General features: G+C 31.2%; 1 non-coding gene across 1 annotated transcript; it reads left to right on the forward strand.

Annotated features, from left to right (window-relative positions):
• The first annotated feature begins 569 nt into the window (after nt 1-569).
• On the forward strand, nt 570-674 carry LOC129476528 (U6 spliceosomal RNA). Its single transcript, XR_008654968.1, has one exon. It is a non-coding gene; the product is annotated as a U6 spliceosomal RNA (small nuclear RNA).
• The last annotated feature ends 15,621 nt before the right edge of the window (nt 675-16,295 follow it).

Consider the following 16,295-nt stretch of genomic DNA (forward strand, 5'->3'; position numbering starts at 1 on the left):
AAGAAAAAACATTTGAAAAGGATACATGAAAGTGTAATTTGTTTTGAGAAAGAAGCATTCAAAATTCACAGTGGTCCTGCCTACAGTGATCTATGTAATGGGAGTCAGTGAGATAAACTGTGAAGAAAATGGATGGTGGCGTCAGTTTGTATCATAATGGAAATGCTATTTAATTACTCTGTCCCCTAATTTCCTCCTATGAGAAAGCAGGAAAATAAAAAAAAACCCATGATAAGTTTGCTTTGAAGCTTATATTGGACAATATATGTAAAGGATAGTGTCTAGAAATATTTGGTGTTTGTAAATATTCAATTTCTAATTTTCTTTTCTGTAAGAGAAATAGAGAAATTATTATGATTTTTTTATCATGTTTAAATTGACATTACAACTGTAACAATATCTAAATATCTTGCTTTCCATTGGTCAATAAGTTGACCAAACTAAACAAACATGTCTGTATGAACCAAAGTTACACATATTTATCAATACAATTAAAAGTTAATTCTTAGGGTACAGCAAATACATCTGTGTTATGACATATTTAAGTTTCTGATAAGCATAAATAAAAGGTGCTCATTTCAGAAGCACATATACTAAAATTAGAACAATACAGAGAAGATTAGAATGCCCCCGGCAAAGATGACATGCAAATTTATGAAGCATTCTGTGTTTGTACTATCTAAGGTCAATGCTAAAGAAAAAAAATCTTAAAAACAGCTAGAGAAAAGGGTCAAATTACCTATAAAGGAAATCAAAACAGAGTTAAAAGCAGACTTCCCAGGAGAAACTTTACAAGCCAGATGAGATTGGGGGCCTATTTTTAGACTTCTTAAGAAAAATAAATGTCAACCAAGAATTTCATATGCTGCCAAACTAAGCCGCTTAAAGAAGAAATTAAAAATTTCCCAGATAAGCAAATGCTAAGGGAATTCATCACCACCAGACCAATCATGTAAGAATGCTCAAAGGAGTTTCAAACGTGGAAAAAAAGACAATACTTGCTACCATAAAAGCACACTTACAGACAAAATCCACAGGTCTTCTAAAGCAGTTACACAATTGAGACTACACTGTACCTAGTCAAAAACACTATGACAGGAACAAAACTTCACATATCAATATTAACTTTTAACATAAATGGCCTAAATACTCCACTTAAAAGATATAGATTGGCAAATAGGATTTAAAGATGACCCAACCATCTGCTGCCTTCAAAAACCCACCAAACATGTAATGACACCAACAAACTCAGAATAAAGGAGTAGAAAAAGATATATCACATAAATAAAAAACAAAAAAGAAGCAGGGGTTGATATTCTTGTATCAGATAAAATAGACTTTAAAACAACAGTAAAATAAAAAAAAGACAAAGGCATTATATAATGCTAAAGGGCTCAATTAAACAAGAAGATTTAATTATTCTAAACATATATACACCCAACACCAGGAAACACAGGTTAATAAAGCAAATATTACTAGACCCAGTAAAAAGACAAGCACTCATATAATACTAGTAGGGAGCTTTCAAACCCTACTGACAGCGCTAGACAGATCACTGAGGCAGAAAACTAACAAAGAAACTCTGGAATTAAATTGGACTTCTGAACAATAGACCCAATACACATCTACACAAAATTACACTCAATAAAAAATATATTTTTTTCTCATCTGTGCATGGAACATTTTCTAAAATTGATCATACACTTGGTCATAAATAAAGTCACAATACATTTTTTAAAAATCTCAATCATATCAAGCATCTTTTCAGATCACAGTGAAATAAAATTAGAAATCAATACTGAGAGAAATTCTCAAAACCACACATGAACATAGAAACTAACTTCATTCTGAATAATTTTTGTGTAAGCAATAAAATAAAGGCAGAAATTAAAAAATGAAGTAAATGGAAACAGAGAAATAACATACTGAAACTTCCGGGATACAGCAAGTGTTAAGAGGAAAGTTTATAGCACTAAATGCCTACATAAAAAAAATAAAGATCTTAACTTAGTGTCACATCTCAAGGAGCTACAAAAAAAAAAAAACAACCAAAAAAAAAAACTACTCATACCAAAGCCATCAGAAGGAAAGAAATAACAATGATCAGAACAGAACTAAATTAAATTGAGACCAAAAAATTATACAAAGGAACAACAAAATGAAAAGGTGTTTCTTTGAAAGGATAAACAAAACTGATAGAAGACTAGCCATAAACCAGCAAATCAAGACAGAAGTTTCAAATAAGCACAATAAGAAATAATGAAGATCACATTATGAATAGTATTACAGAAATACAAAAGCTTCTTAGAGACTGCTGTGAACATAAGTATGCATACAAACTAGAAAACCTAGGGGAAATGGTAAAATTCCTGGAAATATACAATCTCTCAATATTGAACTAGGAAGAAGTTGAAATTCTGTACAGAAAAATAATGAGGTATGAAAATGAATTAGTAATAAAATTTCTACCAAAAGAGAAAATAGAACCAAGCAGATTCACAGTCAAATTCTATCAGATAAACAAGAGCTGGTACCAATCTTACTGAAACTGTTCCAAAAAGTCAAGGAAGAAGAATTTCTTCCTGACTAATTTTACAAAACCAGCATCATCCTGATAGCAAGATTCAATAAAGACACAAACAACAATGACAACAAATTACAGGCCAATATCCCTGATGAACATGTACAAAAAAGTCCTCCACAAAATACTAGCCAAATGAATCCAGCAACACAACAAAATATAATTAGTCATGATCAAGTGTGTTTCATGCAGAGATGAAAGGATAGTTCAAAATACACAAATCAATAAATCTGATTAACCACATAAACAGAATTAGAAAAAAACATATGGTCATCTCAATAGAGACAGATAAAGCATTTGATAATACCCAACATCCCTTTATAACTAAAGCCCTCAACAAACTAGGCATTTAAGGAACACACTTCAAAATAATAAGAGCCATATATGACAAAGCCACAGCCAGTGTTATACCACATGTGGAAAAGTTGAAAATATTTCCCCTAGGAACTGAAACAAGACAAGGATGTCCACTTTCACCACTGCTATTCAACATAATACTGGAAGCCCTAGCCAGAGAAATCAGGCAAAAGAAAGAAAAAAAAAAAAAGGCGTCTAAATTGGAAAAAAAAAGAAGCCAAATTATCTCTGACTGCTGATGACATAATCTTATACATAGAAAATCCTAAACAGTGCTCCAAAATACTCCTAGACTTGATAAAGAAGTTTAGTAAAGGTCCAGGATGTAAAATTAACATACAAAAATTAGTTGTATTTCTAGGCACCAACACTCAAACTGAAAACAAATCAAGAACTAAATCCCAATTACAATAGCTGTATAAACAAAAAATACCTGGCAATGCATTTAACCAAGGCAATGAAAGAGTGCTACAGGAGAACTACAAAACACTGATGAAAGAAATTATAGATAACACAGAGAAATGTAAAAACATCCCAATCTCATGGATAAGAAAAATCAATATCATTTACATGACTATACTGCCCAAATCAATCTACAGATGCAACACAATTTCTATCAATTTACCAATGTTATTTTTTACAGAATTAGAAAAAAAAGTATTCTAAAATTCATAGGAAACCAAAAATAGCCTGAACAGCCAAAGCAATCCTAAGTAAACAAACAAAACAACAACAACAAAACTGGAAGCATCTTGTTACCTGACTTCAAACTATATTACAGGGCTATAGTAACCAAGGAAGCATGGTACTGGTACAAAAATACACACATAGATCAATGGAATAGAATAAGGAACCCATAAATAAAGCCACATACATAAAAGAAACTGATCTTTGACAAAGTTGTCAAAAATAAACAATGGGGAAAGGATATTCTATTCAATAAATGGTGCTAGGAAAACTGGGTAATCATATGCAGAAGAATGAAACTGGACCACTAGCTCTCATTATGTACAAAAATTAACTCAACGTGGATTAAAGACTTAGATGTAATACCTGAAAGTATAAAAATACTAAAAGAAAATCCAAGAAAAACTATCCTGGACACGGGCTTAGGCTAAGAATTTATGATTAAGACTTCAAAAGCAAATGCAATAAAAACAATAAATACATCCAATAGGACGTAAACTAAAGAGCTTCTGCACAGCAAAACAAATGATCAGAAAAGTAAACAGTCAACCTACAAAATGGCAGAACGTGTTTTCTAACTATGCATCTGACAAGGGACTAATATTCAGATTATATAAAGAACTTAAGCAAATCAACAATAAAAAAACACAAATAAACCCATTAAAAAGTGGGCAAAGAACATAAACAGAGATTTCTCAAAAGAAGACATACACATGGTCAATAAACGTGTATGAATGATCAACATCACTAATTATCAAAGAAATGCAAATTAAAACCACAATGAGATATCATCTCACACCAGTCAGAATGACTGTTATAAAAAGTCAAAAACTAACAAATGTTGGCAAGGATTCAGAGAAAATAGAATGCTCATACACTGTTGGTGGGAATGTAAATTAGTTTAGTCATATGGAAAACAATATGTAGACTTTTCAAAGGACTAAACATAGAACAGCCACTACCATTTGACCCAGCAATCCTATTACTGGGTATTTACCCAAAGAAAATGAGGCTTGTGTGCACTACAGAATACCATGCAGCCATAAAGAAGAATGAAATCATGCCCTTTGCTGCAACATGGATGAAGCTGGAGACTATTCCTAAGTAAAATAACTGAGAAACAGAAAATCAAATACTACATGTTCTCACTGATAAGTGGAAGGTAAAAAATGGGATGGGCATGCATAGACACAAAGATGCAAATAATAGACACTGGTGATTACAAAAGGTGAGAGAGAGTGAGGGGAATGGACTCAAAAACCTCCCTATCATGTACTATGTTCACTATTTGGGTGATAGGTTCACTAGGAGGAAACCTCATCATTACACAATAAACCCATGTAACAGACCTGCACACGTATCTCCTGAACTTAAAATTTTTAATTAATTAAATAAAAATGAGCAAAAAGAAAATAGTAAGAATACCAAAAAACAATGTTGAGAACATATTCTTATTCAAAGTACTTACAAGATGAGACATATTTTCATTAGTTAATTAGTTTGTGTAAGTGTTGGTATTATGAACCACAAAGTGTAAACTAGACAGTAAATGTTTCTTTACACCCAGATTACATGTTGTATAAAATAGAGCTAAATAAAGAATATCTTTATCACTTCCTTTTAAAATACTTACACTCTGTGGTTTGAAACACTATAGAAAAAAATACCCTTGGAAAAATAGAATTCTGATGGGTATTAATTTTTAAATAAATTAACTATATTTTCTAGAGATAATTTATACTATCCTAGAGGACAGAAATAGAGATAATTAAGATCTGTAGGTAGACTACAAGCTAGTATCAGCAATTTAAACCATTGTTCTTGCCAGATATTTTATCTCTTTTATTAACGAAAAGCAAAATTAACTAATTTGTTGTTGAGAATCATCCTCTTCTTCATTATGATCAACTATTTATTAATAGTATTATTAATCATCATAAACTAAATCTATTATAGTTATATAGTTTTACTCCCTTTAATAAAAGTGGGCTACCCTGGCTATTCTAGGTTGCCTATACAACTCTTTTGTTATGAGTTGTCTATACAACCCTTTTGGATTGGCCAACTGGAATGAATCAAGGGTTGTCCTTATGGTGTTAATTGGACTGAGTTTTCTGGGTATCCATTTGCGTTGGTAAATTCAAATGATCAGAAGACATTTTTCACTATGTTGAAATTAGGGATAAAATCTGCCCAAATATTCTACAATTTAAAAAAAAAAAAAACAACAAAAACTAGCAAACAAATGAGCTGGTCCAGATATAGATAGGGGTACCTTCTTTGGTAACTTCTACCAAATATTTAAGAAAGGAAACTCAATATTACATAAACAAATCAAGAATATTAAAGGTGAAAAAAAACTTTCTAAATAGTTTTGTGAATATAGGATGACCTTGATATCAAATCATGACAAAGACATAATAAGAAAAACAATTCAGGCCAATGGCTATTATTGAACATTGATATCAAGATTCTAAATATATTATTAGCTATATGAATCTATTAAGGAATAAAGGGAATTATAAATCAAAACAAATTATGCTTATTCTAGGAACACAATATTTTTCATGAATTCAAGGATGTACACTTATCTGCAAACGCATGAATTAGTTTACATTAATATGTACAGGTTTTCATTTGTCCATCATACCTCAAAAGACATTTAAAAACATTTTATTAACAATAAAAATGAATTCATGCAAATTTATACATTACAGGAGAAAATACATACAAAAAAGGGTAATATAAATGAAAGATTGAGAATTTTATTACATTCAAATTATTAACCTAATGTTTATCAAATAAACCATCAGGGTAGTAAAAATTATATTTCTTAAGAAATTTTAATTGTTTCCTAAAAATTTGAAATATACTTGTACAATGAATTTAGCTCTACTTTTATCAGCACCATACTATTACATGTGTAGTGCAAGTTAACTTGGAATATTATTAACTTGTCTCACAACTCTTACAGTGTTTTGCCATTCATTTTACTTATCCATGAAACATAATCACGTTGTTATGATGATTTTGGATAAGTTATGTATAAGAAACATAATTGATATTCTAATAAGGACATAAAATGAAATATAAAATGCTCAGTTAAAACTACAAAAGGCAGAAAAAGAGTGGAACAAACAGAAAGAAACAGAGGGCAAAACCAATAAGTAGAAAAAAGTAACAAATATAATAGATATTAATCCAACTATATCAATATTCATTTTAAACGTCAGTGGTCTGAATACTCCAATTAAAAGAAAGATGCTGACATAGTGGATTTAAAATAATCATAAACATATGTTCTCTTCAATACACCCATTTTAATATAAAAAAACATAGATTAAAGGTAAGAATTGGGAAATATTATATCATGTTAACACTAATAACAAGAAATATTGAGTAGTTATATTAATTTTAGATACAGCCCACTTTGGAGCAAAAAATAAAATGACTAGAGACAAAGAAGTATATTACATAATTAGGAAGGAGTCCATTTTTAAGAAGATACAACAATTCTCAGTGTGTATGGGCCTAATAACAGAATGTCAAAATAAGTAAGACAAAAATGTACAGAAATGCAAGAATAAATGGATTAATACCTCATTGTAATTGGAGACTTCAATACTACTCTATCAGTAATTAAAAGATCCAGTAACAGAAAATCACTAAGGATATAATTGAACTCACCAACTTCCTCAGCCAACTGGATGTAATTTACGTGCATATTTTATTCAACAACAGAAGAATACACATTTTTTCCAAGCCAAAATTAAACACTCAACAAGATAGAACATATTTTGGGCCATAAAACACATCTTAACAATGTTTAAAAATATTAATCACACAAAATATATTGTCTTTGTTCTCAGATAACATGATTGTCTATGCATAAAATTCCAAGCAATCAACAACAAAATACTTGAACTAATAAGCAATTAAAATAAGGATGCAAGATGCAAGACTGACATACCTAAGTCAACAGAGAATAATTAAAATTTGAAATTAAAATAAAAATTGTATTTACGTTAACACCAATAAATGAAATACTTAGTTAAAAATCTAGCAGAATATGTACAAAATATACATAAGGAAAATCATAATACTCAGATGAAAGAAATCAGAGAAGATATAAATAAATGGAAATATGTTTTATATAAATGGAATATTATCTATAGAGGCAACACAATCTCAATCAAAATCTTAGCAAATAATTTTATGAATGTTGAGAAATAGATCATAAAGAAGTTTTATTTGTAATTACCTCAACTCGAAAGCAACCAAGATGTTTTTACAGGGGAATGACTAAACTGTGGTACATCTATACAATGGAATATTATTCAGTAAAAAATAAATAAATGAAAATAAAATGATCTATCAAGCCATAAATAAACAAGCAGGAACCCAAAATGCATAATTCTAAGTGACACAGGTCAATGTCAAAATATTACATACTCTATGATTCCAACTATATAACACTCTGGAAAGGGCAAAATTATGGAGACAGTAAAAGATCAGTGATTGCCACGTTTCAGAAGGTGGGAATAAATAGGTGGAGTAGAGGATTTCAAGGGCAGTGAGACTATTCCGTGTTATAGTATAATGGTGGATATATATTATATATTTGTCAAAACCCATAGTATGTACAATACTAAAAGTGAAACTTGATATAAACCATGGAATTTAGCTAATAATAATGAATCTATATTGGCTCATCAATTGTAACTAATGTATCACACTAATGCAATATAATAATAAGGGAAGCTGTGTGTGATTGAGTATATGGGAACTCTTTGTACTTTCCATTTAATTTTTAATTTTTTTCGCCCAGGCTGGAGTGCAGTGGTGCGATCTCGGCTCACCGCAAGCTCCGCCTCCTGGGTTCACGGCATTCTCCTGCCTCGGCCTCCCGAGTAGCTGGGCCTACAGACGCCCGCCACCACGCCTGGCTAATTTTTTTTGTATTTTTAGTAGAGACGGGGTTTCACAGTGTTAGCCAGGATGGTCTCTATCTCCTGACCTTGTGATCTGCCCACCTCGGCCTCCCAAAGTGCTGGGATTACAGGCGTGAGCCACTGCACCCGGCCCCATTTAATTTTTTATGAATCTAAAATTTCCCTAATAACTAGTCTACTGATAAAAAAATAAGTTGGACTATTCTTACATGTGTATTCTTCTTGGTCTCATTTCATTGTGCTTCATGTAATAATAAATAGCTTATTTTGCTTTGAAATCAGATAAACAAAGGTTTGAATGCAGGCTCTGTGATATCTTGCATTCTCTGCTGGCACAATGTGGACTTTTTCTATTTTTTTAGTTTTTATATACAGAAATATATTATGTGTGTTGTCCTGTTTGGGTCAACTATATCCACTCTCATATCCCTTTCTCTCTTTCACTCTCATTAAGAGATCAGATCATTTAATCTCTTACTGGTATAATCACCGTGGGTTTATGTGGAGATCAATGGAAGGTATTTCTCCACTAGAGAATCGCTAAGGGACTGTCCCTAGGGTAGAGGCATTGGCCAGACATGTTTATTAGAACACATTATCATCATCTCTGTTCTTCTTTCTCAAAGCCTGGCTAACCTGTGTCGTAGAGACTGCTTAGTGCAAAGAAAAAAGAAATCTAAGAATTGAACAGAGAGCAATGAATTTCTCCACTGTGTTCTAGAGTTTTGTTTGTTTTTTGCACTATCCTATATTGGAATGTGAGACTCTGAATATTGAAAAGATAATGTCTATAATACATGTATGGAACATTTTGCTGTTTATGAAGCACTTGTACATTTCTCATTTCATTTGATTTTTGCAACAATGCTGTGAGGTATTTGTGGCCAGTCTGAACTATGATTAACATGATTAGGCAACATACGTTTCTTCAGGTTTTTGATAGAGACCTGACATTTCTATGTAGTTTAAAATAAAGAATAGATATTCTTACTTCATTTCCTTCCTAACCTTGTGACTTTCATGATTCATTCTTAATGTAACTAATAACTCCACTTTACATTAAGTAATTATGTTGTGTGTGCGAACATGTATGTTCTTTATTGCTGCTGTTATTTTTAGCAGATGTATCTTTTTTCATTGCCACCATGCTGTATTATTTATCTCTTTGGCCAACTTATTTCGACCATTATTTTTATATGCACATTTGTGTTTGCAATAAACATTTTTAACTTATGCAAAAAGATATTTATATATAAATCTTATGGTACAAGATAATGTTTTATCTAATCGTAAGAAATAAGAAGCTATGTTATCTAATTCTGTTTGCTCTAAGAAGCACTAGACCAGCACCTTTGCAATGGACATTTCTTAGAATTGCAATTACAGTAGCATTCATTTTTCAGTATGCCTTATAATTTGTAACGTTTAAATGCTTTTTGATGCTATATTTTAAGGTTATTGTATTCATTCAATTAAAAACGAAAAATTAAATATATGTGCAATTTAGTTAAATGGCCAGAATTTAACTCCCTTCCCATTTTGCAGTTGTCTTCTTGTATTTTGGAAATGTCTCTGCTCATTCAGCTCACTTCAGACATGCATCTCCGTTCTGTAAGTCCTCTCAAGTGGGCAAGTATTCTTATTCAAAAGATAAATACGTAGGGTACTGAAATGTACAGGCTTGTAACATAGATCAAATTAGTGATTAAACCAGCAAGAAGATTTAAAATTTGGCCTTTCGTTTAATCATCTGACATATTATCTTCCATTAAAATCCATACTTTTACCACTCTATGGCACTTTTTAAAAGCAAATTTTATATTTTTTCAAAAATAAAATTTTATAATTGATCATGGGCTCACAAGGTTACTTGGAGTCAATTTATTGAAATGACATTTCTTTCAGAAGCATTTCCCAGAATAAGTGTAGAGAACAGTTTTATACCTGCAACGTGTAAAACTTCAGTCAAAAGGGAGGCCAGAGAGCATAATTACTAAGAGTGTTGTGGCATTGATCTAGTGGTGACACTGATTTGCCATTGTCCTTTTTTAGACAGCAGAACATTTTTACTTTAATTTTTATTTTGCTACTTTTTGATTATTTTCTGCTAAAATTAGGCAACCAAGTATACAACAACATTAAATTTTGGAGAAAGATTTCTTTACAAGGAGTTTCTGCTAAGCATAATAGAATTTAGAGTGTGTTAGTCTTGGAATTTTTATCATAGACTATTATATATGCTATCATAATTAAAATATTTGGAATTGAAATAGTTGAAAGGCCATCATAATTGAAATAATTGGGCTACAGAAATGTAACATAACAGAATTTTAGTTTCATATTTCTTTGTGTCTAAGGGATTGAATTTCCATCCAGAAACCATAACCGAAAGTTTGAATAAAGCAGGTTTTTTGTATTTAAGCACGTGTAAGATTAATTTGTGATTCAAGATACTGCATTAATTAATCCTTTGAATGGAAATTACCTTAACTCCTTGCTATTTCTTGATTTTAATCAAATGTACTTGCTGTTTTGGTTATAATAAATACTAATTTGCATTCTATTTCTAATTTATGGTAACTTAAATATGAGTTTAATTTATTTATATTTTATAAATAAAGTAACTGTCTAAGAAATTATTTAACCAAAATAAGTGATGAGTAGTGAAAAAAAAATTTGAAACATTTTTACAGTGTACAATTATATGTGCAAATCTAATTTTATTACAGATAGGTTGTACCTATCCATCAAATCTTATTTTATTCGACCTGTGATATAGATTTAATAGAGTTAACAGAGAATACTCTGTTGAGTACTTTTCATGTTAACAAATATTCATTATCTATGTGCAAAATACAAGAGAAGACACCATGGGAATACATGAAAAGAGTGAGATGTGATTATTATTCTTAGGGAATTTACAGGAGTGAGGGGATGATAGAAGTTTATATATATATTAAAGAATTAGAAAATAATACAAGTGATTTGGATAATTACAAGTAGTAATGAGGGAGACAGAACTGATCTCAATTCAGCTTAATTGCCTGAATCATTTTGAACATATTCAACGTAAGATAAAATTGCACAAATAGGTAAAATAATGAAGGTTTGTGAGAACCAATCATAATGGAATGAAAGACAGATATTATAGATGTTTTCTGTAGGAGATATTACTTAGATTCTCATTGGGAATACTGCACAGTAGTGAAAGAAAATTGTAAATTATGATAAATATTTTCATAGACTGATAATATTTTTATTAACATGAAGGAGGTCATACATAGAGATATTCAAAGTACAAATTTCAGAAGATTATTAATTTAGTTTGAAATATGTTTACTACAATAATAATTGGTAAATCACTTACACCTGCATAATTACCAAGTATTCTGGATTCTCTACACTGTGTGTTAGTGTTAGACAACAGAGACTCATTTCTTCCTGCTTTGAGTATGATCTGATATGTACAGATCTGTTGTTAAATGTCTGATCTTTCTACAACTACTCAAATCATTTAAGTTGCCATGAGTTCTTGACATTGTTACAATAGTTACTGTCTTAGTCTATTTCTTGCTGCTATAGCAGAATACCTGCCACTAAGCAATTTACAAATAACAGAAATTTCTCATAGCACTGAAGGCTGAGAAGTCCAAAATTAGAAAGCTGGCAAGTTTGACATCTGGTAACAGATCTGTCTCTGCTTTCAGGATGGTGCCTTGCATGCTGCATTATTTGAAGGGGAGAAATACTGTTTCTCAAATGGCAGAGAAGCAGAAGAGAGCAAACTTATTTCCATAAGCCCTTTTCATAGGGGCCTTAATCCATTCATGAGGGTGGAGCCCTCAAGACTTAAACATCTCCCATTAGGCCCCATCACCCAACACTGATGCATTGAAGATTCAGCTTTCAACATATGAATTTGGAAGGGACAAAAACGTTCAAACCATTGTACTTGCCTATACTACCAAGCATCAAAATGAGTCATGCTGTCTCTGTCTGAAAATGTGGCTTTTGATTTTCTACTATTTCCTAAGGCTTCAGTGGCCATATCATGTCAACTTTACTAGTATAAAGTTCTAAGTGTCATGAAGAAGCTCGCCATCATACTTGGTGGATGTTTTGAAATGAGTTTTATCAGTTTCTCCCAATAAGTTTTGTAGAATAAAATTTACCCACATTAGTTTCAAATTGGAAGTGACAGTACCAGCAATTTTTGAAGTCTGCCTTGGACGTATTTTGGGTTTTAAGTTATTGGACAACTTACTCAGAACCCCTTCTACCACTAATGAGTATAGTGGGGCAATATATGACATGGAGACACAGTCTCAGATGTTATATTCTCCATTCTTCACAAAATATAAAATGATCGCTTCAGTTTATACTTCCTCTTTCTATTAAAAGAAATATCACAAGAAAAAATGGAGTAAAAGAAAAGATACATTAAATAAATAAAATAAATGGCTGAGAACTGTATTTAATGGTGAAATTGATAACTGTCTTAACATTGTAAACTAGAAGAATTTGTTATCTCATCCTAATTTACTGCTGGTATTTATCATCATTGAAACAAACAATTAACTGTCCATCTTTCTTCAGAAAGCACCTTAGCTCAGTATTTTTTAATGATGAAATAATTTAATAATCCCTGAGATATTAAATAAGGTGTGCATCTCTAAGAAAATGTTGATCTTTTACTAGTTTATCAGTCAGCAAGTATTATATTTATTGAGTATCCGTAATATAATAGGCACTGTGTGGTAAAATAAAGAAGTATAATTAGGTTCCTCATTAATCAAATATTGAGTGCTTGAGTGACAGATCTTGTCCTTGAGCAAAAAGATACAATATAGATGAAGATATTAACATATGAACCAATTAAGAAATAATATAAAGAAATATCGGCAGGGCACGGAGGCTCACGCCTGTAATCTCAGCACTTTGGGTGGCCAAGGCGGGTGGATCACCTGAGGTCAAGAGTTCAAGACCAGCCTGCCCAACATGGCTAAAAATACAAAAAATTAGCCAGGTGTGGTGGCTGTAATCCCAGCTACTTGGGAGGCTGAGACAGGAGAATTGCTTGAACCTGGGAGGTGGAGGTTGCAGTGAGCCGAAATCGCGCCATTACACTACAGCCTGGGTGACAAGAGCAAAACTCCATCTCAAAAAAAAAAAAAAAAGCATCTAAACATATTCAAAGAGATATAATGCAGATTTTGACACAAAATGAATTATAATCTTTGCATGGCTGAAAAAAGGTAATGAGGAGAAGCTAATGCACAAAGTATAAAATGATAAATTTAAAAGTTCTCAGAATCCTAAACATTAATATGGAATACACATATTAGAAGAAATTTCTTAGCCTAAAACTTTAACAGAATTGTGAGTGGTAGTTTTAATATTTCATTAAAAATTATATAAGAAATTAATTTAAAAATGTACTTTGATTCTTATCTTTACAGAAATAATAGTTTTTATAAATCCTAGACCTTCAAGCATCTTAGAACTCATATTATCTAACTTTTTAATTTTATCAATGAGAAAAGCACAGCACACAGTAATCCTATACTTCTATATGTAAATTTTTCATTTTTATTTTTAAGACATCAAAGTGAAGTTTAATCTTCTGTGAAAATAAAGATATTACTTTGAAGCATATTTTCTCTTACAGTCAAACCAACTAGAATAAATATATTATGAATTGTATGTTACATTTGAGATGAGAGATAAGAGTTTAGGACAGAGAAGCTTAGGTCTAATAATTCTTGACTTCACATTTTACAAAATACCCAGGTCAAAATTGGTGAAGATGGTGTATATACACTAACTATGGGTTTGGTATATGAAAATCATCAAGCAAGTGTTTCAGTTTTTGAGTAAAAATGAACAGCTTAATACATCTGGAAGGCAGAACAGAATATGTTTCAGCATACAAAAGTAAAACTCTCCGTGAGGATTAGCAAAACAAAATATCCAAAATCCAAAGCAATCAGAGAGGCTAACAAAACAGACATAATGGAAAATCCCAGACATTCTCATTGCACAGTCCATGTCTGTTTGCCAAGAAATCACCCAAAACAGAGAGAATGAATGGAAATTTCCCAGGAATGTAAAAGTGAATTGAGCAGCAGTTTGTCCCTAGGCTAGTTCCAAGTTGAATATATGTGCTGCCAAACTGAGTACATGTTGTTTTCTCTTTTTTACGTTTTAATTTGTTTGTATTTGCCATATGAGTGTTGAAAGTAGCTAATATTAATCAAATTCAAACTCTAACATTTAGAATTTTACACAAAATGTAACCTTTTCCCCATAAATTTACATATTTCTTTTCTACATTTTATTAGTTTATATTATCATCAATAATATTATTAACAATAATGATAATGACAGTCACTTTATTTTATTTGTTGTGGCTTGGCTTAAGCTAAAACAATCACTATTTTAAACAGTTTTCCTTTTGTGTTTTTGTGTTTGTTTGTTTGTTTTTTCCATTGTCTTTTGTTTACATTTCTTTTCTCACTTTGCTTATATCACTGTATTGTCTGTATTTAGTGTAAGGTCAAAAGGGAGAGCTTCCCTTTTACCCTCTGAAGATTTGCTGAAAATGAGCTGACTAAAGGCAGATTAATCGGAGAAAAAGGTATATAAAATTTATTTAATAGGCATAAACATAGGAGAACTAGAGTAGGATTATGCAATAACCCAAACAGATCAAGATGCTTATTTACCTGTCTTCATAGGGGAAGGGGAGATGGAGGTTGTGGGAATAAATGATTTTCAGGGGAAAAGAATGAGGTCAAAAAACAATGGCATGGTACAAAGATTTTTCTGAGCTCTGAAGGAGATGGTGGAAAGGTGAGGGCTGGGGCTTTACAGTGAGTAAATGTTTTATTATGCAAATAAAATCTCAGAACTGTCATTAGAATAGATGCAAAGTCTATCTGGATTTTCTGATGAATCCTAGTCTCTTTCTTCCTTCTGTGTTTAATCTTTCTCATTATTTGATGATATTTCTAGGGAGGGAATTTTAAAACAATTACATTTCTTTGGAAAGAAGTTTTCTTAGTTAAGAAAATTTTAAAAACAGTCCCTTCTGGTTATCACCAAAGAAAAAAGATCATCTTTAACAATAACAAGGATAATTGATTTCTTACTTAAAAAATAGAAAAAGGAACACAGAGATAGGGAACAAGGGAAGGTAAGAAAGAGACAGTGGTTGGGAAGCTTATTATTGAGGCCTTTCAATTTTCTTTAATTCAAAACACTTAGCATGCCACAGTGCCATATTTTGGAGTACCATTTTCCATTTTCTGTAAACCAACATGAGAAATGGTAGTCCATCAGAACTTTGTTAAGATGAATGTTTACAATTTTAAATTTAGAATGATAGATACTCTGAGAATAGATAAAAACTCATTAGTTTTCTAGATCAGAGCATTTATAAAAAGGATTAAGAAATGAGATATTAGAAAAATCTTGCACATAATACCCAAAAGGTAGGAAATGAAACATTTATTTTGTTTAAATTAGAAATCTAGAACTTTTTTTTTTTACTGAATTGTATTTTATACATTACAACCATATACTGTTGTCAATTTTTAAATAATTATACAAAATAATAAGTAATCAAATTGGGCTTACTTTTATTATCCTTAATTTTTTATACTGAACACTTTATATCTTTTTTATTGCTAAATATAAATATCAAATCTATATAGATG

This window comes from Symphalangus syndactylus, chromosome X (genome assembly GCF_028878055.3).
Source record: "Symphalangus syndactylus isolate Jambi chromosome X, NHGRI_mSymSyn1-v2.1_pri, whole genome shotgun sequence".
Classification (NCBI taxonomy): domain Eukaryota; kingdom Metazoa; phylum Chordata; class Mammalia; order Primates; family Hylobatidae; genus Symphalangus; species Symphalangus syndactylus.